A 23,506-nucleotide genomic window follows, 5' to 3' on the forward strand; every position below is an offset into this window, starting at 1 on the left:
ATTAATAGGAACAGCATCTTGTAGCAGTCGATTCTCATGAGAAACAATTCTCAGCTGCCAGCACATAATGCAAAATGTTAAATCACAGTTTAACTCTCTAGGACAGCCATTTATTAAACGTTAAGAAATACAGCTTTAACATGAGGCAAGGCAAACTAGGCCAAAGCATTCGCTAAGTTAAGGCCTACAATCAATAAAGCTAAAGCATAATGCATAACCCTTAATATGACATACCACATGAGTGAAACATATATTCAACATTTCACAATATTAATTCCCTAGTAAGTACACTTTGTGAACATTGGCGGTCACTCTTCGTAATCACATTTTCAAATGCGTGCATTATTTTTCTACATTATTATATTTTCTACAGAAATCATTTATTCATAATACATAAACACTCATTAATATTTTTTATTAAAACACCTGCGCTAGCAATTATGACTGATATTCTTGTCTATGTATTGGCTCTGATTTTTTTCAGATATAGATTGCCTGTACATCATTTCGCTTCAAAGTAATTTTCATGTATCCTTGAATCGAAATCAAGGATACAATAGGTTTTGATTCTCCAAAGAAAACTTTAAATGCACACAGTAAAATGTAGCTAGCACTGGTTAGGTGAAAATTATTTGATTTTTTGGGCTGTTAATATCAACCAAGAAACTATTTTCTCCAACTCATGATATACCCAAAACATGTTTACCAGTTTATTTATTTTCTAAGTAGCTCTTCCACTTTCTTAATAAGTGGGAGGAGGTGTTGAGATACTCAACCAGCAGCCATATGTGTCCTTACACAAACAGTGCAGTTGTCCTACAATTGCAGTGCCAACAGATGGAGCTGATATGTTTTGCAAAGTTGAAGCTGTTATGTTCTGCACCATGAAAATTATTACACAGACATGTGAAGGAGTCACTGAGCAGTATTAGATATAGGTCCGCTGTGCATACACAAGACATTTTTGTCTACTCCAAAGCCAAAACTCTACAATCTACGCCCCAAATAAAGCTAATTGTAGCCACATTGAAGAAGTGCAGGCACGTCATCACGCCTTCAGGATATTTCGACAATGTTTATTAAAAGCTCTTCCACTGGCACTTTCTACTTATTCCAATCACTCAGTATTTGGAAAGGTCCTAAAAAAGCATCGCTTTAGATTTTTTTTTTCTGGTCTCGTGCCCTGATCAGCAAATTGTACCAAAAGTCAGCCAGTGCTTAGCATGCTTTACAAATACTTTATCAAATGCCAAGTATCCCAGACCATCACAGACAGGCTGCTCACTGATGAGTTGCCAGATATGTTTATTGTTATGCGAATCTGCAATTTGTTGGAGTGACTGTAGTGTGACACATCAAAATACAAAAGTGGGAATGTGCTAGCGCCTAAAACTGCAGTGCCACACACTGCTTACTGCCAGGGCCCCTGAAATTATGTGATTTTGTGGCTGTATAGTTTTTCTTATAGTTACGATTATGCTGCATTTGCCGCACATTCTGTTATCCGCTTCATACCCTGCAAATAAAACAAAAATAAATTATTTCTAACTCAAATGGATCATAAGTTACTAAAAATACAGCTTGATGCAGCACAGTGGAAGGCCCTTCACAAAGGATGAATGGTCACATTTCTGTTGCTTGTTTATGCAATTGGGTGTCAAATCGGTACTAATGAGGCAAAAGGTTTGCCCAGAATAGTATTAATATGTAAAAATTCCAAAAAATTAGGCAATACTAACAATAAATAAATATGCTGTATATGCCACATAATTTAAATTTTCTTGCTGCATAATTTACTCAACCCTGAAGCATGATTATGCCCTCCCCTGCTGCATAATAACTAGGGGTGGGCGTAACTCGCAGAGTTTCACTCCATGGAATTCCGTGGAGTTCCATAAAAACTCCGCCATATTCCACAGAAACACACGAGTGGTGGAATTCGGCACGTCGCGCTGCTTGCTCTAATTTTTGTGCGCTGTCAAATCAGCAAGAGCGTCACCATGCGGTGTGCCTCACGGCAGTGCTTCTTTCTGCTGCTTGAGCAGATTTTCTACGCAAGCAGCAGCTTTATCAGCATGAATGATAGCGACCTGCTGCGACTGCCCACACTGAGAAATCTCGCTGTGGAGTGTTCTACCACTCGATTTTCTTGCTCACCCTTGCCAACTTAGGGCCTGATTTATGAAAAGTTAGCGCCGCCGTGCGTTAAAAGCTGCACAAACTTACAAAATATAATTATATTTTGTAATTATATTTAAATATATTATATAATTATATTTTGTATATTATATTTTGTAAGTTTGTGCTGCTTCTGCCTAAAAAATGAGATAAAGGCAGAGCTAACTTTTCATAAATCAGGCCCTTAATGTTGGTGAGCCGTGCATGAGAAAAAACTCCACCATGTGGCGGTTGGCAGAATTTTTCTGGAATTCCGTGCTCCAAGTGGAACGCAGATTAGACAAAACTCAGCAAACTCTGCAGATGAGCAGAATCTTTCACCGACCCCTACATTTACCATATTGCACAAGTCTTGTGGTATAGTTTATTGACCTCCTTAAATCCTTTTCAGTTCGACTCTGTGGGCCATACATGCATCAATTTATTGTTATGTACTTATGCAATGCTTTATTAACATCTGTGTGTTACAAATTATGAGCACCAACTACTCGCATTCTCCCTGGCACCATGTTATTGTTTTTAAAAACTTTTGTTTTCGATCATATGGGGGGTCATTCTGACCTCGGCGGTAAAAGGCGCTTACCGCCGGTCAGAAGGCCGCCACAACACCGCCGCGGTCGCGGTAAACCGCCACAGTCATTCTGACCCTCAAGAGGCAAACCGCCAAAAACCCGACATCAACAAAAGTCCGCCACACCAACGGCCAGCGTTAAACTGGCGAAGACCAAACCTCCACCGTCACGCCAACAGAAAAACGCCCATGCCATTACGACCCACGAATCCACGCGGCGGTCTTTCAACCGCGGTATTCCATTGGCGGTACACACCGCCGCGCTCAAAATACACATACAGCTCCAAAACACCGCCACATTGGACAATTTGAAATACACACACCTGAGACACATACACACAACACTCCCACACACCCAATTAACTATAAAACACACACCCAGATCACCCACAAACCCCTACGACCACAAATCAGAGAAGAAGCCCAGAGAGAGACAGCACAGAATAGAGAACACCATCACACAGAGGCACACTACACCATCACCCACACAACAACCACGCACAAAACACCACACACCACTACACTCACCACACTCATCCCCGCAAACACCACCCCACACCTCATCCACACCACCCCATGGCACCCCAAAGACACCCCAGGTTCTCAGACGCAGAACTCAGGGTCATGGTGGAGGAAATAGTTCGGGTAGAGCCCCAGCTTTTCAGGACACAGGTGCAGCACACCACCATTGCCAGGAAGATGGAGCTATGGCAAAGAATAGTGGACAGGGTCAACGCTGTGGGACAGCATCCACGAAATCGGGACGACATCAGGAAGCGGTGGAACGACCTACGGGGGAAGGTGCGTTCCATGGTATCCAGGCACAACATCGCGGTGCAGCGGACTGGCGGCGGACCCCCACCTCAACCCCCAGAATTTACAACATGGGAGGAACAGGTCTTGAACATCCTGCATCCTGAGGGCCTCGCAGGAGTAGGCGGAGGAATGGACTCTGGTAAGTCTCATCTCCACTACTTCATCCCCCCCACCCCACCAGCATGCCAACTCATACCCCACCCTCCCCCCCACCACCATCACACATCCTCGTTGCTAATGTCTCACCATCACAACCCACCCATCCCAACACCAAACCCTGCATGCCACCACAAACCATCGACAGCCATCACCTAAGCATGCCCACTGCACATACCCATCTCCCCCACAAACCGCCGTCACAACAGCCCCCACAAAGGAATGCCAGCACTGGGGTACACGGGCACCCACCCATTGCACGCTATGGCACACACAGAAGCAATAACCATACTCTTATACCCCTGCAGGACCCGAATGCCACCACACCGCCCAGGAGGGTCCAGAAATGTCCATCCCATCCCCAGAAGAGGCCCCCAGTGATGACAGCAGCTCTGTCTCCCTGGACCCAGATGACCAGCCCGGCCCATCGGGGACCTCAGGACAGTTGGTTCCCCTCAGACATCCACAGGCTACAGCAGACCTACCCCCCTCTGGGAACACCAGCACAGCACCCACCCAGTGGGCCCATGCCTCTGTCTCCAGGACACGTCAATCAGCGGTGTGTCCACCACTACAGGGCACCCAGGTGAACCCACCACCCCAACAACAACAGGGACCTGGGGGCAGTGGTAGTGGGCACACGGTCCAGGGGACAGAGGCCCAGGGAAACAGGCGAACTGGGAGGGCTGCTGTGCGACAGGGGGGGGACAGGCCCAGGGAACCCACTCTCCACGAGGCCCTCACCTCCATCATGGGAGCATACCACCACTCCCAGGAGACGATGGCGACGGTCCTGGCCAGGTTCCAGGAGATCCAGGTACTGCAGGAGGAACAGTTTATGGGGTTCAGGGAAGAACTGAGAAACATTAGTTCCGCAATGGGCACCATAGTTGTGGCTCTCAACCAGATTGTCACCACATTGCGGGACCATGTGTCACCACAAAGGGCCCCTGTCACTAGCATGGACCAGGAACAGCCTACCACCTCCGCCGGCGCTAGTGGACAGGAGGCCCCGACACAGCAACAACCTGCCACCAGAACCCCACCTCCTGCAGAAGAAGAACCACCCCGCAAGCGGGGCCTGAGATCTAGGAAGAAGACAGAGTAGGATGCCAAGACCCCCGCCAGGAAAGGATACCCCCTGATGTCATCCCACTGTCCCACATTGTCACCCTGTCCAACCTTAAACTGCCCCTGCTCCACCTTCCACAGGCATATGGGCAATGCACCTGTGAGACTGAGAATCTGGACTCTGCCATGGACATTCCTCCACCATCACCCATCACCGATTTTCAACCATGTCCCACAATTGAGCACTTTAATAAACACACTTATTGCACACAAATAATCTGGAGTCTGCCTGTTTTTTTGAAAATATTTATTAGACATAAAAGTGCAAAAATGACCAGTTACATTGTGATGACAACATACCACTGTCACACAGCTGTAGTCCATGGGCAAACAAAGCAGAGGTCATGCAGTGGGGCCCACATCTCTGAAATTGGAAGGGAAAGTCACAACTCTGTTAGCATCCACTGGGTGAAAAGGACAGACAGTAGAGAGGCAGGAGACTGTAAGTAAATGTAAAATGCCGGTGTTGATTCTTACCTGTGTGTTATTGAAAATACTGCTGTATCACTGTGTCCCTGTTGTCTGTGTCGTCCTCTTCATCTTCCTCCTCGTCACTCTCCGCAGGCTCCACAGCTGCTACAACACCACCATCTGGACCATCCTCCTGCAGAAAAGGCACCTGGCGTCGCAATGCCAGGTTGTGAAGCATACAGCAGGCCACGATGATCTGGCACACCTTCTTTGGTGAGTACATTAGGGATCCACCTGTCATATGCAGGCACCTAAACCTGGCCTTCAGGAGGCCGAAGGTTCTTTCTATAATCCTCCTAGTTCGCCCATGGGCCTCATTGTAGCGTTCCTCTGCCCTTGTCCTGGGATTCCTCACTGGGGTCAGTAACCACGACAGGTTGGGGTAACCTGAGTCACCAATTAGCCACACACGGTGTCTCCGTAGTTGTTCCATCACATAAGGGATGCTGCTATTTCGCATGATGTACGCGTCATGCACTGACCCAGGGAACTTGGCATTTACATGGGAGATGTACTGGTCAGCCAAACAGACCACCTGGACATTCATGGAATGATAACTTTTTCTGTTCCTGTACACCTGTTCACTTTCACTGGGGGGTACCAAAGCCACATGTGTCCCATCAATGGCACCAATGATGTTGGGAATATGTCCTAGGGCATAGAAATCACCCTTCACTGTAGGAAAATCCCCCACCTCAGGGAAAACGATGTATCTCCGCATGTGTTTGAGCAGGGCAGTCAACACTCTGGACAACACCTTGGAAAACATAGGCTGAGACATCCCTGATGAAATGGCCACTGTTGTTTGAAATGACCCACTTGCTAAGAAATGGAGTACTGACAGCACCTGCACTAGAGGGGGGATCCCTGTGGGTTGGCGGATGGGTGACATCAGGTCTGCCTCCAGCTGGGCACACAATTCATGTATAGTGGCTCGGTCAAGCCTGTATGTCAGAATGACATGTCGTTCCTCCATTGTCGACAGGTCCACCAGCAGTCTGTACACGGGAACATTCCTCCATCTCCTCGCAAGTCCCAGCAGACGGTGCCTAGGAAGGACAACAGCGAGCACAGAGTCAATCAACCCACAGGTAAGTTCCCACAGCTTGCACAGTACACGATTCTATATGCATTGAATGGCTTGTATGAGTGTCGATGCAAGGCCTAGGCATGTGTGACGCAGTAGAAATTAAGCCATGTGGGCCCTTGAAATGGCGGCTGCCTGACCTGTGAAGTGCGACAATGGGATGTGAGGTCAATGCGCTGGCGTGGCACACCGTGGCGGTAGGCGGTCGAAGACCGCAGCGCTAAGCCGCATTGGTTAACATTGAACCCTATGCGTTTCAGGAGCCAATGACGAAGTGCGCCGGCGGTCGCGGTACGCACCGCCGCGGACGTGACCGCCATTTTCTATCTGCTTAATCACTCGAGACCTGATCATTCACAGGAGAGGACCTATACTGCAAGTGCTGCTGTGACCTCGGTCTGGAAGATACAATGGCTGCTGCGACTGGGGAAAGGGCCCCTGCCTTCACTTCTGAAGAATTGGAGAAACTCGTGGATGGGGTCCTCCCCCAGTATGCGCTACTCTACGGTCCTCCAGACCAACAGGTAAGTACACTGGGAGCATGCTTTGGGGGCAATGCCTGTGTTGAGTCGGTGGATGAAAGATGGTGGGGAGGGGAGCGATTGAGGCATGCATCAAACGACGGATGAGAGCATGTGCCACATGGCAAGGGTGGGGATGGGGGGCCACTCACATCGAGCATGCAGAAGGTGATGATTATTCTTCTCTCTCTGTACATGTCACGTAGGTCAGAGCCCACCAGAAAATTGACATTTGGCGTGCCATCGCCAAGGACGTCTGGACCCTGGGGGTCCACAACAGACGGGGCACCCACTGCCGCAAGAGGTGGGAGGACATCCGCCGCGGGAGCAGGAAGACCGCGGAGGCTCTGCTGGGGATGGCCTCCCAACATAGGAGGGGTGCCAGTCGTCAATTGACCCCCCTGATGTCCCGGATCCTGGCGGTGGCCTACCCCGATTTGGATGGGCGCGTGAGGACATCACAGCAGACACAAGGGGGTGAGTACAAACACAGTCTGCTGACTTTGCGCGCATTGGTGGCACCTGGGTGGGGGAGGAGGGCTGTGGGTATCCCTAGGCCAGGGCGATTTCTGTAGGCTAGGCCCCTCCGTAAGGCATGGTCCTGTGCCCCCGCCCCCCACCTCTGTAGGGTGCCAAGTACAGCTATCCATGGCCCTGTGTCACCTATGTGTGCAGTAGTCGTCCATAGGCTTGTAGGCCAAGTCCCAATGATTGAGTAGTGTACCCCAAGTGCGCGGCGTAGTGCAGGGGGCTTCTGTGTCTGTCCTCTCCGCCAACTGTGTTGCCAATGGATGCACTCAACATGTCTTCATTCCCCCCCCCACTTTTTTGCTGCTCTTCCTGTTCATGTGTGCATTAGCATCATCAGGCGGAGGAGAAGTGGCATCGGAGCACAAGGGAGCTGCATCTCACATGGCCCTGGAGGGTTATGCAACCGACTCGGAGTTCACCAGTGAGACGGAGGGCGAGGGGAGCTCCACAACGGGGACACGTGGAGACATCAGCGACACAGACACGTCCTCGGAAGGGAGCTCCCTTGTGGTGGCGGCAACATCCGTGCCCACCGCAACAACAGGTACAGCCACCACCCAGCGCACCAGCTCCGCCCTCCCAGCAGCCCCTCTGCGATCGCCCCGTGCCCACTCGCACACGAAGGCGGGCATCTCCTTCGCCCCAGGCACCTCAGGCCCTGCCCCAGTTACCCCTGCTGCCCTCAGTGAGGAGGTCATTGACCTCCTCAGGACGCTCATTGTTGGGCAGTCTACCCTTTTGAATGCCATCCAGGGGGTAGAAAGGGAGGTGCACCGGAGCAATGCATACCTGGAGGGCATTCATTCGGGTCAGGCTGCCCATCAGCGATCGTTCAACGCTCTGGCCTCAGCACTGACGGCAGCCATTGTCCCTGTCTCCTGCCTCCCTCCTCCAACTTCCTCCACCCAGTCCCACTCCCCTGTTCCTCTGCCTATCCCAGACACACCTACAGACCAGCCTGCACACACCTCAACACCCAAGGGCAGCTCATCCAGACATAAGCACCACACATCACACAAGCATTCACACAAGCAACAGCCACATGCAGACATACCAACAGCCACTGCCTCCTCTGTGTCCCCCTCCTCCTCGTCTCCCTCCTCCCTCCCTGTGACGTCTCCACTCACACTTCCATGCACAACATCATCAGCCACTACATCCATCACCAGCACACCCACCAGAACACTCCGCACACGTGCAGTCACCACCCCCACTGCCATTTACACGTCCCCTGTGTCCTCTCCCAGTGTGTCTGTCACCCCCTCTTCCAAACCACACAAACGCAGGCAGCCACCCACCCAACAGCCATCCACCTCACGACAGCCTCCGTCACAATCACCTGCACCCAAAGACACCACACTTGACTCTCCTACAACCACATCCTCTTCCTCCACTCCCATACCCACTGCACCTACCCTTCCCACTGCTCCTAAAAAGTTTTTCCTGTCCAAAATTAACCTCTTTCCATCACCTGACCCACCCCCTCCATCTCGTAAGAGTCCAATCAGCACCTCAGCCACCACAACCCCTGGACCTACAAGGTCCATAGTATAGGGATATTGGAGTCCACCACCTTCAAGGGCAGCTACATCGGCCAGCAGTAAAGGGACAGCCAGCCCACCCCCTGGGAAGAAAACCAAGAAAGGCAAGGCCTGGCGCGAGAGGCCAGAGACGGCAGCCTCCAAAGGCACTACCCTGGCACCGTCAGGATGTGGGGTGCCACCTGGCACATCTACAAAGGGAGGTAAGGGCCACAGGGAACCACGGAAGGATGGCAAGGGCAGCACGGCTGACACGTCCGGCAGCAGGCGAGCTTCCCAGGAGGGCCCCACCAGCCCCATTCCGGGTGTAAAGGAGGACACCCACGGGCCCGGGACTCCAGCACAGGAGGGCCCCGGAAGCAAGAAGTCAGATGGCGAGTGAACTCCATATATTGGCCGGATATGGTGCCCTGGAGACACATGTCAAGAACCGCTGAACAGGGCCCTTCAAGACAAGCACCGCTGAACAGGGCCCTTCAAGACAGGCACCGCTGAATAGGGCACCGCCGTGTCAAGAACCGCTGAACAGGGCCCTTCAAGACAAGCACCGCTGAACAGGGCCCTTCAAGACAGGCACCGCTGAACAGGGCCCTTCAAGACAGGCACCGCTGAACAGGGCACCGCCGTCTCAAGAACCGCTGAACAGGGCCCTTCACGACAAGCACCGCTGAACAGGGCCCTTCAAGACAAGCACCGCTGAACAGGGCCCTTCAAGACAAGCACCGCTGAACAGGGCCCTTCAAGACAGGCACCGATGAACAGGGCCCTTCAAGACAGGCACCGCTGAACAGGGCACCGGTGTCTCAAGAACCGCTGAACAGGGCCCTTCAAGACAAGCACCGCTGAACAGGGCCCTTCAAGACAAACACCGCTGAACAGGGCCCTTCAAGACAAGCACCGCTGAACAGGGCCCTTCAAGACAAGCACCGCTGAACAGGGCCCTTCAAGACAGGCACCGCTGAACAGGGCCCTTCAAGACAGGCACCGCTGAACAGGGCACCGCCGTCTCAAGAACCGCTGAACAGGGCACTTCAAGACAAGCACCGCTGAACAGGGCCCTTCAAGACAAGCACCGCTGAACAGGGCCCTTCAAGACAGGCACCGCTGAACAGGGCCCTTCAAGACAGGCACTGCTGAACAGGGCACCACCGTCTCAAGAAGCGCTGAACAGGGCCCTTCAAGACAAGCACCGCTGAACAGGGCCCTTCAAGACAAGCACCGCTGAACAGGGCCCTTCAAGACAAGCACCGCTGAACAGGGCCCTTCAAGACAGGCACCGCTGAACAGGGCCCTTCAAGACAAGCACCGCTGAACAGGGCACCGCTGTCTCAAGAACCGCTGAACAGGGCCCTTCAAGACAGGCACCGCTGAACAGGGCCCTTCAAGACAAGCACCGCTGAACAGGGCCCTTCAAGACAAGCACCGCTGAACAGGGCACTGCTGTCTCAAGAACCGCTGAACAGGGCCCTTCAAGACAGGCACCGCTGAACAGGGCCCTTCATCTCAAGTGCCGCTCCGCTGGGCCCTTCATCTCAAGCACCGCTCCGCTGGGCCCTTCATCTCAAGCACCGCTCCACTGGGCCCTTCCTCTCAAGCACCGCTCCGCTGGGCCCTTCTTCTCAAGCACCGCTCCGCTGGGCCCTTCTTCTCAAGCACTGCTCCGCTGGGCCCTTCCTCTCAAGCACCGCTCCGCTGGGCCCTTCCTCTCAAGCACCGATCCGCTGGGCCCTTCATCTCAAGCACCGCTCCGCTGGGTCCTTCATCTCAAGCACCGCTCCTCTGGGCCCTTCCTCTCAAGCACCGCTCCGCTGGGCCCTTCCTCTCAAGCACCGCTCCGCTGGGCCCTTCCTCTCAAGCACCGCTCCGCTGGGCCCTTCCTCTCAAGCACCGCTCCGCTGGGCCCTTCCTCTCAAGCACCGCTCCGCTGGGCCCTTCATCTCAAGCACAGCTCCGCTGGGCCCTTCCTCTCAAGCACCGCTCCGCTGGGCCCTTCCTCTCAAGCACCGATCCGCTGGGCTCTTCATCTCAAGCACCGCTCCGCTGGGCCCTTCCTCTCAAGCACCGCTCCGCTGGACCCTTCCTCTCAAGCACCGCTCCGCTGGGCCCTTCATCTCAAGCACCGCTCCGCTGGGCCCTTCCTCTCAAGCACCGCTCCGCTGGGCCCTTCCTCTCAAGCACCGATCCGCTGGGCCCTTCATCTCAAGCACCGCTCCGCTGGGCCCTTCCTCTCAAGCACCGCTCCGCTGGGCCCTTCCTCTCAAGCACCGCTCCGCTGGGCCCTTCATCTCAAGCACAGCTCCGCTGGGCCCTTCCTCTCAAGCACCGCTCCCCTGGGCCCTTCCTCTCAAGCACCGATCCGCTGGGCCCTTCATCTCAAGCACCGCTCCGCTGGGCCCTTCCTCTCAAGCACCGCTCCGCTGGGCCCTTCCTCTCAAGCACCGCTCCGCTGGGCCCTTCATCTCAAGCACCGCTCCACTGGGCACCGCCGTCTCAAGCACAGCTCTGGTGGGCACCACCGTCTCAAGCACCGCTGGCCCATTGGCAGAAGGGGCAGGCCCGGATCTGTGTCGGGCAGGGCTGTACGATGCACTCTGGGCACCATGCCTCCTCCAGTACCAGTGGAGTCTGTAATCCACTTGAGAGACTGTGGCTTTGCATTCCCCAGGATGGCACAGTGGGCAAGCCACCCACTGTAGAGACTTGTGAGACTGTGGCTTTGCACTCCCCAGGATGGCACAGTGGGCAAGCCGCCCACTGTAGAGACTTGTGAGACTGTGGCTTTGCACTCCCCAGGATGGCACAGTGGGCATGGAGGCCCCTCGTGGATCTGGCGTCGTGGACTCATGTGGCTGAGGTGCCTCCCCTTCCCTTCCCCCTGAGGTGCCTGTAGTTTTTCTATATGATGCCCCTGCAGTGTTCTCTCCAATGGCTTCGGGTCTCCTGTGTGGGCTTTGCCCATGTGTTGAGGCCCATCGGTCCACGTACAATGACTGAAACCCAATTTGGACAGGACAATTTACATATGTGTATATAGTTCTAAATGTTTGAAAAAAAACTTTTACGTAGCCTTACAATATATTTGAATTTCATGATCATTTTATTTTGTCTTTGCATTCTTCCGGGGGGTTTGGGGATGTCACTCTGAGTTGTTGCTCTGCATTGATGTGTAGGTAGTTGTAGGTGAGGGTGGGTGTGTCGCGTATGTGTGTGCCCGTAATCTTTTCTCCTCCCCCCTCCCCTGTGTCGTAGGTGCAGTACTCACCGTTGTCTTCTGCTCTGGCGTTCGTTCTCCTGTTAGAGGAGCAGGTAGACAATAGCTGGTAGGATGTGTAGTTCTGGTTCCATGCTGTCCAGATTCCTCATGGAGTGTGTAGAGGTGAGCGTTTTCCCGTTCGTAGTCTGTTTCCGCCGTGTTTTTATCAGCGGGGCTCCCGCCCCGGAAAAGGTGGCGGATTGGTGAGTTGTGATAGGGTGGGCGGTACATTGTCTCCCGCCTGTCTGTTGGCGGGGACCGCTGCGCTGTTTGTTTGTCCCGCCGTGGCGGTCGGAGTGTTAAAGTGGCGGTCTGTGTTGGCGGTTTCCGCCAGGGTCAGAATTCCATTTTTTGCACCGCCTTCCTGTTGGCGGGTTGGCCGCCGCTTTAATACCGACCGCCAGGGTTGGAATGACCCCCATGGTATTTTTTCAATTATGTTCTGTAATTAAACTTTATTATAATAACATACTTTGATTTACTTATCTAGTTAGGGACCGTTGTTCCTTGTTTATTACATTATACCTTGGTCACTATAGGTTTTAGTGTCACCCTTGTCTTATTCAGTATATTCAAAGTGCAATATTTCAAACGCAAGGGCTATTCTTTTATGTATTACTCACCCAGTGAATTTTTTTCTCTATCCTACCTTCTTCTGCATTTCCCTTGGCTAGACACTTTTACTATGTACAATTTAACTCCAACCTACTCGGAGGAACATATACAGAAAATTCTCAAAGGTCAATCTTAGTTTATTACAAGTATTGCTACCTCTTCATTCCCCACTACACATTTAGTTGATCAACTTGAAAAATGTAATAGAAAATATATTTGTATGCAGCTCATGGCCAAAATGATGACTGAATACCTTAAAGCTGCCATCATTCGTTTAGGTGTACATGTTCAGAATATTTCAGATATTTTTACTGAAGACAAAATTTGCATTCAAGGTTTTAGCCACATAGGAAAAACTTGCTCTAGATATTGAATTGTTTTGAGCATCCTTACTATCTTAGAACATTGGAAAAAACTTTTAGAAGAAATAGCTGACCTCGAAAATCAAATCAAGGAATCTGACATGATTTCTGATCCAAAACTAACATTAGAAAATGTTGAGAAAATTATAAGAGAATTGAGCAAGAAATGAAGGCCAGCAAAGTTTAAAAAATATACAAAAGTAAAGAGTAGAAATAACATACCCATTCCTTATTGACAATTTGTACACTAATAGGAATAATTTTAGCACTAGATTCAATCATCTCTCCAATAGGCATAAAAACTGTATTTTTTTTCTGAAGCTTCAGAAGACTAGTGACATTATAGATCCCTTGGAAGCAACCAAAATGTCCTCGATTTTGAAAGCAAAGCACAATTTTTAGAAAGGGGCTGAACGAGAACACAAAGGCAGGGGAAAGAGGTTAGAAATGGCACTGCAATGCTTTGGCAGTTCAGACAAACATAATATTCATATTACCAATGGTGTCCACTCAAGAATAGCAGACAGGGGTGGCTACTCTACAATAAGAGCCAGCAGCTGAAAAATAAAACAATATTTTACTATTGTTTTATTTTTCAGCATCTGGCTCAGCCAGCATGTGCAGGAAGGGGCGGGGCAGGGTCATGGGAGCGGGGAGGAGGAGTGTAGTGAGTACACTTAACTCTGCACGTCAGTTTGGCCAGCTGTCTTAGGCTGGCAAAACTGACATGAGCACTTAGATTTCTCCAATCCCGCTGTGTTGCACAGCGGGGTTGGAGAAACAGCACAGACTCCAGTGCACTGTCTGAGCGGCAGACCAAGTTGCTCAGACCAATCCTGGCATTGCTCTCATGCTAGGTATAGCATAAGAGCAGCACCAGAATTATGTGGGGAGCCTGTGCTGGTGTCCTAGGAACTGCTGGGACACCAACACCATCAGGAGGGAAGAGGAGTGAGGCGATAGGCAGCAGCCAGGTAAGTTTTTTTAAATTTATTTTTTATTTAATTGTTTCCCCTCATCCACGTGCCCTAATTGAGATTTGTGGCAGAAGCCACTATCTTCCCTAATTTCAATGTATTTAATGTCTGTCATCTACAGAAATATCCCTACTCCGAACTGGACTATCTTTTGTAACCACAGTGCATACTTATTTCCTACAACTATAAATAGAACTACTAAGATTTTTTTAGAAAATCAGGCTTCGGGTTGTATAGTCTATAGTCTTACATTACATAGATAATTACAAACAAGAAGTACCTTGCCAATTATCTAAAAGAGAACATAACCTGAAACTCAGTAGGAAACCTACAAAGAAATCCAAACTAATATTCTACTATTGACCAGTAGATGCAAAAGAGGCAGGCTTTCTAAATCCCAATGTGTTTTCATATCTCCATGTAAAAAAATCTAAGAACACAAGTGATTGACACACTCCCCAAAATACAAAAAGACATTAATACCCCACCGGGCAGACCTACAGTCCCTGGATGTGGTTCAACTCTAGAACGCATAGGTCAATACGTGGATACCCTAAGGTCAATATGTGGATTTCTTTATAAAAACATTAATTCCTTTTACCAATTTTTCAACCAATTCCCTTTTGACATCAAGTCGCTTTACACTCTGATGGAATAAATATAATTTAAAACCTGCTTGACACCAGATTACAACCACACCAAATACATACATCTTCTATAATTTCCCTCCTTCAACTCGCCCTCAATTTTTTGTCTCCAAATTGATAACTATTGGATCGGGCCCATTCTGCAGGGTCATCCCAGTTTTTTGTCTTTCATGGCTGAAACCGTTCTGTTGGCTTTTAAGACTCTGCTCATTTTACTCTTGCGAAACAGGGGCAAAGTGTGCTCTCCTTTGAAAACATGGTAAAATTGGTATACCCCTGATCGATATATTTCATTTATTGATAAGTGCCTACTGATAGGTACTACGTGTACCCAGGGCCTGTAAATTAAATGGTACTAGTGGGCAGCAGCACTCATTGTGCAACTCATTAAAGGAGCACCGCTAAACATGTCTCAGGTCTGCCACTGTGGCCTGTAGCACAGTTATAAACTGCCATTTTGACCTGGCCAATTAAACTTTTGCGAGGCTTAAACCTTCCTTTTTAATACTGATAAATCACCATTAAGGTAGGCCCTAAAAGCTCATAGGCCAGGGTACATTGTATTTAAAAAATAGGATATGTGTGCATAAGTTTGTTAATGTCCTGACAGTGAAAAACTCCTAAGTAGTTTTTTAGAGACAACCTCTCCTATAGACTAACATTGGGTTACCTTATTACACTTATTAGGTGACCAGTTTGGAAGCAGGTACAATTAGAATTTTAAATCCTCTTTAATGGGAAAGGTGAAATTTAAGAAGCTTTTCTGAAAATGCCAGTTTTTGTAAGTTGCAATTTTTCTGCCCAAATCAAATGTGCCTTTCTGTACAGTGTCCAAGATTACATGGCTGTAAACTGCTCTCCTATGGTGTACTGTGTAGTACTTCCAGCCATGGTGAAAAAAGGGTCTTGGGTGTGAAGCAGAATTTTCTTGCCCTGAGCAGGATGGCCTGGGGCATTGTAGCTGGCACTTCTTGAGCTTCAAATGGTAGTCTGAGGGCTGTGACCACCCGCTTCATAACATCTGAAGCCACCCGCTCTGCCACTGGCAATTGCAGCTGACACCAGGTCTCCCTGTGCTTTGTTGCCCTAGTCAGTTTGGAGCCAATCCCAGGGGAAGGGACACAACTAACCAGAACTAGTTGAGGGGTATTCAAAGAGAGGGATCCCCACACAAAGGTGACACTGAGTACAACACTGCCACCCTCAAAATCTTTCATCAGAACACTGTGGATGAGTCAGAAGGACTGCCCTGCTGACTGTAGAAGGAAGATGGTACCTACTTTCCTCGAATCCAGGGTTCCTAGAAGAGATACCAAGGGTCACTTGCTGACTTCCTGTTTGAGCTATAGGGATGCAACAAGCTTCCAGAGGCCTTCCCTGCAACTTCCCAGATGGCTCGCACCAACTGGGCCTGCCCGAGCCACACTGCTGGCCTCTATTGAAGTGAATCCTGATCCCCAATAGGTGTCCTACAAGGCCCCAGACCCTTGGTTTGGCATCAGAGTGTACTTTACCTGCCTCAAAATTGAGTTGCAGGTGAAAATCTAGAATTATGGGGCTATTTGCGATCACAAGCAGATTGTTTACATCCTGCTAACGTGAAGTTCTGGCAGCGACCTACTCTTCATGCAAAATAACCTTATAAAATGTATATCGCAGGTTCTACTTAACCCCTTCGCTGCCAGGCCTTTTCTCCCTCCTGTGCCAGGCCTTTTGTTGGCTATTTGGGGCAGTTCGTGCTTAGGCCCTCATAACTTTTGGTCCACATAAGCTAGCCAAGCCAAATTTTCATCCCTTTTTTCCAACAACCTAAGGATTCTAGAGGTACCCAGACTTTGTGGGTTCCCCTGCAGGAGGCCAAGAAATTAGCCAAAATACAGTGAAAATTTCGTTTTTTTAAAAAAAATGGGAAAAAGGGGCTGCAGAAGAAGGCTTGTGATTTTCCCCCTGAAAATGACATCAACAAAGGGTTTGCTGTGCTAAAATCACCAGCTTCCCAGCTTTCAGGAACAGGCAGACTTGAATCAGAAAACCCAATTTTTCAACACAATTTTGGCATTTTACTGGGACATACCCCATTTTTATGATTTTTTTGTGCTTTCAGCCTCCTTCCAGTCAGTGACAGAAATGGGCGTGAAACCAATGCTGGATCCAAGAAACCTAAACATTTCTGTAAAGTAGACAAAATTCTGAATTCAGCAAGGGGTAATTTGTGTAGATCCTACAAGAGTTTCCTAAAGAAAATAACAACTGAAAAAAAAAGAATTGAAATTTAGGGAAAAAAACAGCAGTTTTCCTCCACGTTTTACTCTGTACCTTTTCCTGCAATGTCAGATTTTTGAAAGCAATATACCGTTACGTCTGCTGGACTCTTCTGGTTGCGGGGATATATGGAGCTTGTAGGTTCATCAAGAACCCTAGGTACCCAGAGCCAATAAATGAGCTGCACCCTGAAGTGGGTTTCAATTCTATACCGAGTATACAGCAATTCATTTGCTGAAATATAAAGAGTTAAAAATAGCTATCAAGAAAACCTTTGTATTTCCAAAATGGGCACAAGATAAGGTGTTGAGGAGCAGTGGTTATTTGCACATCTCTGAATTCCGGGGTGCCCATACTAGCATGTGAATTACAGGACATTTCTCAAATAGATGTCTTTTTTACACACTCTCTTATATTTGGAAGGAAAAAATGTAGAGAAAGACAAGGGGCAGTAACACTTGTTTTGCTATTCTATGTTCCCCCAAGTCTCCCGATAAAAATGGTACCTCACTTGTGTGGGTAGGCCTAGCGCCCGCGACAGGAAATGCCCCAAAACACAACGTGGACACATCCCATTTTCTGACAGAAAACAGAGGTGTTTTTTGCAAAGTGCCTACCTGTAGATTTTGGCCTCTAGCTCAGCCGGCACCTAGGTAAACCTGTGCATTTTTTAAAACTAGAGACCTAGAGGAATCCAAGATGGGGTGACTTGTGGGGCTCTGATCAGGTTCTGTTACCCAGAATCCTTTGCAAACCTCAGAATTTGGCTAAAAAAACACGTTTTCCTCACATTTCGGTGACAGAAAGTTCTGTAATCTGAGAGGAGCCACTAATTTCCTTCCAGCCAGCGTTCCCCCAAGTCTCCTGATAAAAATGATACCTCACTTGTGTGGGTAGGCCGAGCGCCCGCGACAGGAAGTGCCCCAAAACACAACGTGGACACATCACATTTTTGGACAGAAAACAGAGGTGTTTTTTGCAACGTGCCTACCTGTAGATTTTGGCCTCTACCTCAGCCGGCACCTAGGGAAGTGTACCAAACCTGTGCATTTTTGAAAACTAGAGACCTAGGGGAATTCAAGATGGGGTGACTTGTGGGGCTTTGAAAAGGTTTTGTTACCCAGAATCCTTAGCAAACCTCAAAATTTGGCTAAAAAAACACATTTTCCTCAAATTTCGGTGACAGAAAGTTCTGGAATCTGAGAGGAGCCACAAATTTCCTTCTACCCAGCATTCCCCCAAGTCTCTCGATAAAAATGATACCTCACTTGTGTGGGTAGGCCTAACGCCCGCAGCAGGAAATGCCCCAAAACACAACGTGGACACATCACATTTTTTGGCAGAAAACAGAGGTGTTTTCTGCAAAGTGCCTACCTGTAGATTCTGGCCTCTAGCTCAGCCGGCACCTAGGGAAACCTACCAAACCTGTGCATTTATGAAAACTAGAGACCTAGGGGAATCCAAGATGGGGTGATTTGTGGGGCTCTGACCAGGTTCTGTTACCCAGAATCCTTTGCAAACCTCAAAATTTGGCTAAAAAAAACACATTTTCCTCACATTTCGGTGACAGAAAGTTCTGGAATCTGAGAGGAGCCACAAATTTCCTTCCACGCAGCGTTCCCCCAAGTCTCCCGATAAAAATGATACCTCACTTGTGTGGGTAGGCCTAGCGTCCACGAAAGGAAATGGTCCAAAAACACATCACATTTTTTCACAGAAAACAGGTGTTTTTTACAAAGTGCCTACCTGTGGATTTTGGCCTCTAGCTCAGCCGGCCCCAGGGGGGGCAGAAATGGCCTAAAATAAATATGCCTCCCCAAACCCCCCCGGGGAACGACCCTTGCCTACGGGGTCGCTCCCCCTGCGTGACATTGGCGGAAAAAAAAAAATCCCCGGTGCCCAGTTGTTTCTGACCCCCTTGCGGGCAGATTAACCTACAACCGGCCGATCTGGGGGGCAGAAATGTTCTAAATAAAATTTGACCCCCAGGGGAGCGACCTTTGCCTAATGGGTAACTCCCCATCTCTAAAAAAACAAACAAACAAAAAAAAAAACACGAACTTTTTTTTACCCCTGGCGCCTAGTGGTTACTGTCCACCTTGGGGGCAGATTGGCTTAATAAAAATAGGTCAATCTGCCCCCAAGGGGGGCAGAAACGGCCTAAATGTAATTTGGCCCCTAGGGGAGCGACCCTTGCCTAAGGGGTCGCTCCCCACCTCTAAAACGAAAAACAAAACAAAAACAAAAAAAATCGATCCCTGGTGCCTAGAGGTTTCTGCCTCCCCTGGGGGCAGAAAAGTCCTTCCAAAAAAAATGCCCCACCTGAGAGCGACCCTTGCCCAAGGGGTCGCTCCCCTTGCATGAAATTCACACAAAAAAAAAACTCCCTGGTGTCTAGTGGTTTCTGTCCCCTTTGGGGGCAGATTGGCCTCATAAAAATAGGCCAATATGCCCCCAAGGGGGGAAGAAATGGCCTAAATATAATTTGCTCCCTAGGGGAGTGACCCCACCTCTAAAACAAAAAACAAAACAAACAAAAAAAATGATCCTTGGTGCCTAGAGGTTTCTGCCCCCCCCCCCGGGGGCAGATCGGCCTAATAATAGGCCGATCTGCCCCTGGGGGGGGGGGCAGAAAAGGCCTTCCAAAAAAAATGCCCCACCTGGGAGCGACCCTTGCCCAAGAGGTCGCTCCCCTCATGCCAGTTTCACTTTGAAAAGAAATCCCTGGTGTCTAGTGTGCGTTTCAAAAGCCAGATTGCTTTACAATCCGGCTTTTGAAACGCTGAGAGAGACTTCAAAGGAAAGGAAAATACATTTCCTTTCCTTTGAAGCCTCTCTCTCGGCCTCCTCCACGTGATTGGAAGAGAAATGCTTTGCATTTCTCTTCCGAGCACGCTGGAAGCTGAGCTTCCAGCGCGAAGGAGGATGCCTCTGTGATGTCACAGGGGTGGGGGGGGCGGTGGTGGAAGGGGAAGGGATTCACGACTTCCATCCACGACTGGGGGGGGTGGGTGGGAGGCACATATGGGGAGCGCTAGCGCTCCCCCCGGTTCCCGGGTGCAGGACGAGGTGATCTTGCTTGAATGGCCAATACTGCCAACACCAAGGCCCACTATTGTATGGCTGTCTCAAATAAATGCAGCAAGTCCAACTGCCAACTATGCCTAGTCATGTGACCCAGGAAACAGGCTGCAGGCACCAAATGGTTAGACCAAGAAAATGTAAACTTTCTAAAAGATAATTTTCAGAACTGTGCCTTAAAATCCAAATTTACCATTATAGAGGATTTTAAATTAAAATTCCCTAGACACCAATCAAGACCTGCTCCCGAAAAAAGGTTATCACCTATTAAAAGTAATGAGGTAATCTAATGTTGCCCCATGGGTGAGGTAGGCCTGACAGCAGTGATAGATGAAATTAGGTGTTTTTCACTACTTGGACATGTAAAACCTAAACATACATGTCCAACCCTTTACTTCCAGTGGATCCTGTCCTATGGACTACAGAGGGCCTACCTTAGGGGTGACGTAAATGTATCAAAAAGGGAGTTTTAGACCTAGCAAAGGGTTAATTTTGTCAAGTTGAATTGGCAGTTTAAACTGAACAATAAGTGCTGCAGTGCTGTAAATGTATATTGCATTGTTCTCAGCATATGTCTTAACAATATACCTCATCACAATAAAATCACAAAAAGGTATGCAACAAATACAAAAAAGCTGCACTAGGTTCAATAAAATGATAACGATCATCAATCCATTAAAACCATGTAAACATAAAATCCCAGCCCAAACATCTACCCACTCTCAGCTGACATGGCAAAGTAATAACTCACAAAACTTAAAACACAATAATAATACACACTCAGCTAAAACAGTGACAAGCTAAAATCAGCCTTTCTCTTTGATATTCAACTTCTCAGCCATAATCCAGACACTACAAATGTACATGGGAAATGAATGATGGATCCCTGGGTGATCCGCACTATGGCACAAACCTAGGGCATCTAATTTGTTCAGTACACTGCAGGAACGGAACAAGTAGGTAAGCCACTTCTTATGAGGACCCATTGCCCTTGCGCAATCTAACATGAGGTGGGTGATTCATTCTTTTCCCCCACTAGAACAATCACAAAGATTGTCATTGTCCATGACCGTACTTTATCTGGCAGCGCATGCGTTCACTGGAAGAATCCCCAAATAGAACTTGATATATACAGAGCTCAGTTTCTCAGGGTAGAGGTCATCTAGACTGACTTCAAACCCCGAATGAGCTTTATATTTTAAGTATTTGTTTAACAAGGATTCACTTCTACTACTGATATAGGCATTTTGGGATTTATACTGCCAGTAGGCCTTCTTAAGCCCATTGGCTGCCTTGCCATTATTCACAGTAGGATCCTCATAGATGCCCTCAACTTTAATGATTTTTAAGGTGGTTCGAACATGATCCAAACAAGGCATTCTAGATGATCCAGAGTAGCCAACTACCTCCTTATTAGATTCCAAATATATAACCGCAAAATAGTTCTTATGTTGGCAAACTCAGTAGAGTATTGGAGCCGAGGAAATGATGTCAGAAATTGATGTAATACCCAGTCCGAAGCAAAGTGTCACTAAGTGAGTTTACGGACTGCCCCCTAACCTTTACCTACACCTACGGACTGCCACCACCACCTGTTTTAATATCACTCCTACCTTTTTCCTGTGATGGTTTCAAGTCAGTTTAGTGTCATCTCATAGGCCAAGGTAATCAAAATAATTCACTAGCTCTAGGATCTATTTATTCCGGGAAAAAGAGCATCTTAGAACCAGTGCTTTAAATGGGCTGGTACTGTCAGGTACTGAGTGCCAGCACTTTTTATTTTGACAGGGAGTGTACCTGCACTTCTCAAGAAAAACATAATACTTTTCATTGGAGAGTAGCAGCACTTCTCAGAAACAAGCAGGTACTCTGATACAGCTTACCTGCAGTTTTATTTTTCCATTTCAAGCACTGCTTAGAACAGAAGTTAATTCCATTATTATTAATTTGGTTTTGGAGACTTTAATAACCAAGTTTCCCCAAGCAGTAGTCCACAAAGCCAAGTAGCAGCTTTTACTTTACCAGCCATTGGTATGTGGTATAACACTTTGCCAGGGACTTATAAGTAATTAAATATGCCAATCAGGTTTATGCAAATTTTACTGCATTTTAGGGAGTGACCACGAGCACTTTAGAACTGGTTAATAGTGGTAGAGTGCCCAGGCCCAACTGAAACAAATTCAGCAAAACAGGAAGGGAGAAGGCAAAACATTTGGGAGAAGACCACCCTAAGGCTGACAGGCCTAACACTGATGACATCTTTTTAATTAGGCAGAGGGCACATTCCCTCCTTGAAGATTTCCGGCAATGGCTTAACCTTTGTTGTAAGGGTCTGAAATTCACATTGCATTGTCACAATTCTGAGATATCCTTCTTTGATCTTGCTGTCAAATGTGGAAATGATCATCTCTACACTATCCTTTCCCGTAAACACACTGCAAGGAACACCTTACTTTCATGCATGAGTTATCATTTCAGATCATTCCGTGACTCACTCCCCTATAGGCAGTTCTTTAGTATTAGACAGAACTGCAAACAAAAAAGTTGACTTTTTCATTGAAGCCAAAGTGTTGTCTACTAGATTATGATTAAGAGCATTTCGAAAATGACTTGTGAAGCACTGTATAAAAAGAGCCTGGTATTGCCCTAGACAAGTTCTCCTGGTCTTAATCAAAAACAAACACCAACCTTTTTCTCCTGAATCAAATTCTGTGACAAAATGTGTTGGCATGGCAAAGTCACCTTCATGGTAACGGACGTGTTAACGCTGAATTTTACTAATGAATATTCGTGTATTCTGAGTGTTGAATTTGCATAGAAAATGAATTAACATAGAGAAAAATTATGCACACATTTGAAGTTGCGCCTACCTGACTGTCCGTCAATGTTCACAAAGTGTAGTTATTAATAGCTTATTAATGTAAAATGTTCAGCTTATGTTTTATTAATGTAGTAATATGTCACATTAAGGGTTATGCATTATGTATTAGCTTTATTAATCATAGGCCTTAACTTAGCGAGATCTTGGGCCTAGTTGCACGGCCTCATGTCAAGCTGCATTTCTGAAGCGACTTATAAAATGTCTGCTTTGAGAATTAAATTGTGATTTTCCACTGTGCTGACCAACTGCTCGTAGTTGAAATTCTTTCTCATGAGAACTGCTTGCTAGCATATGTTGTACTAGCTAGAGATACAATGTATAATGTAGTATGTGTAAGAATGACCTTCTCAGGAGAAGACAATGGATGCACTGCCTGGAGTGTAAGCTGCAACAATAGTGATACCGGACAAGCCAAACGATGGGAA

The 23,506-nt window shown here is 48.1% G+C and overlaps 1 long non-coding RNA gene across 1 annotated transcript in view; it reads right to left on the reverse strand.

The window, feature by feature from the left end:
• Positions 1 to 224: 224 nt before the first annotated feature.
• LOC138273190 (uncharacterized) overlaps positions 225 to 23,506 on the reverse strand; it is a 76,169-nt gene continuing 52,887 nt past the window's right edge. The window contains exon 4 of the long non-coding RNA XR_011200277.1: positions 225 to 1,516. This is a non-coding gene — a long non-coding RNA (uncharacterized lncRNA). The remainder of the gene's footprint in view (positions 1,517 to 23,506) is intronic.

This window comes from Pleurodeles waltl, chromosome 2_2 (assembly GCF_031143425.1).
Source record: "Pleurodeles waltl isolate 20211129_DDA chromosome 2_2, aPleWal1.hap1.20221129, whole genome shotgun sequence".
Taxonomy (NCBI): Eukaryota; Metazoa; Chordata; class Amphibia; order Caudata; family Salamandridae; genus Pleurodeles; species Pleurodeles waltl.